The following is a 1,988-nucleotide window of genomic DNA, read 5'->3' on the forward strand; positions in this document are numbered from 1 at the left end:
CTGTTCCTTTCAATAAACTAACAGAAATTAATATTACAATTATCTTAGCTATCTTAGTTGTGAATATATATATATATATATTTCTTTTTCTTCTCTTTTTCTTTCTTTCTTTTTTGCCTGCTCAGGATACCTTAAGAGCAGGTCTGGTAAGGCATGAGATTCTGGGGATCAAACCACAGAATTCTGAGCCTGACTGCTTCGCTTAAGCAGGCACCTCAACAACTGAGATACTGGGCAGGCCCTCTATATTGTTACTTTCCTTCTTGTTTCTTTTCTTTTCCTTATTATCCCAGTTGTCCTTTTCCTTTGAGCAGTTTCTTTCTCTTTCACAGTAGCTATTTTATCTTTCAATTTTGTTTCATTTTATATTTATTCATTTATTTATTTATTTTGTATTTTAGTAAGGGTCTACAGGGTCTTACTATGTAAATTGGACTTGTAGTGATCTGCTTGTATTCAGCCTTCCAAGAGCTGGGATTACAAATGCACACCACCACGCCCCGTCTCATTGGCTATCTCAGCATGCCCCGGGGGCAGGGCCAGCATGGCATTTTGGGGATTGAACCTCTGAACCCTGAGTCTGACTAAGCAGGCGCTTTAATCCACTGAGCTATTTGCCTGGCCCTCAGTTTTAAATACTCTGTTAATTCTTAACCTAGGGAGACAATATGATCTTTACACATATGAGTCTGATTTATTTTACCAATGAGTATCATCTCTGGTTGCATCTATTTACCTATAAAAGCCTCAATTTTGAAAATTTCTACTTGGTAAAGAGTAAGTTTCGGTTTTAAGCCACAATCACTTTGATCTTTATTTTCAACTACATTTCAATTTCCTCCAGGATTTCCTGTTAATCAAACCTTACTGCAGTCAGAGGGCACAAGTACTAAGAATAATTGTGCTTATGGAAATCAGTTCTGCGCGATGCTAAGTGGACCACAGAATGTAGACGATAGATCTGGATCCACATTGAAGTTACCTGCCGCAATTACTAGTGACTAAATAATTTCCAAATATAGGACCAAGGCTGTATCATCAGTATGCTCCCAGATGCATAAATATTACACTATTGGTAGGTCATTTTAAATATTTGGATTTAATGTGTTTGTATCTACCCATGTCTGCATGTCTCAAACAATTGCATTTCTTAAAATACGATACATATATATATATATAATTTGAAATTTGTTTTAAGTTTTCTCTTCACTTGTTTCTAATATTCACATCTTCTGTGTAGATTACCCTGTATGCTACAGGATAGTTTATTTTAGTGGGTAAAGGTCGGAGGAGGAATAATTTGGATCCTTTTTCTAAATCCCTAAAATAGGGATTTTCTTTTAAAATTGAGGATACAGGAGAGTTCTCTGTGAGGAAAGTAGGATTACAAATACAAATATCTGTTGAATTATGCATTTTATTTTTATATGCAAATGTGAATGTTGCAGTTTCCCTAATTTCTTTCTCAGTGTCTTTGTTATTTGTGTACAGTAATGACAGTGATTATTCGATGTTGATTTTGTATTTAGGTACACTACTGAATCTCATCATTAAATCTAGAGGTCTTTTGGTGGAGTTTTGGAGCTTCTATGTAGAGTATCTTGGCATCTGTAAATATTGTTAATTTAAATTCTTTTTCCATATCTTATTCTCTTTACTTCTTTATTTTGTATAATTGCTCTGGTCAATATTTTCAGAGTTATATTGAGTAACAGTTGTGATACTGGAGAACCTTGTCTTTTCCCTGATTTTAAAGTGAAACCTTTCTGTTTCTGAATATTTAGTATGATATTGGCTGTTGGTTTATTATAGATGATTTTTGAGATAAAAATTGTTCCAGATTGAGATAAAGATTGTTCCAATGTTCTTTAGTCTTCATTTTTTTATAATGAATGTGTGCTGGATTTTGCTAAAAATATATATATATATATATATGAGATAAAGATTGTTCCAATGTTCTTTAGTCTTCATTTTTTTATAATGAATGT

Source organism: Octodon degus, unplaced genomic scaffold (assembly GCF_000260255.1).
Source record: "Octodon degus isolate 3935 unplaced genomic scaffold, OctDeg1.0 scaffold00143, whole genome shotgun sequence".
Lineage (NCBI taxonomy): Eukaryota > Metazoa > Chordata > Mammalia > Rodentia > Octodontidae > Octodon > Octodon degus.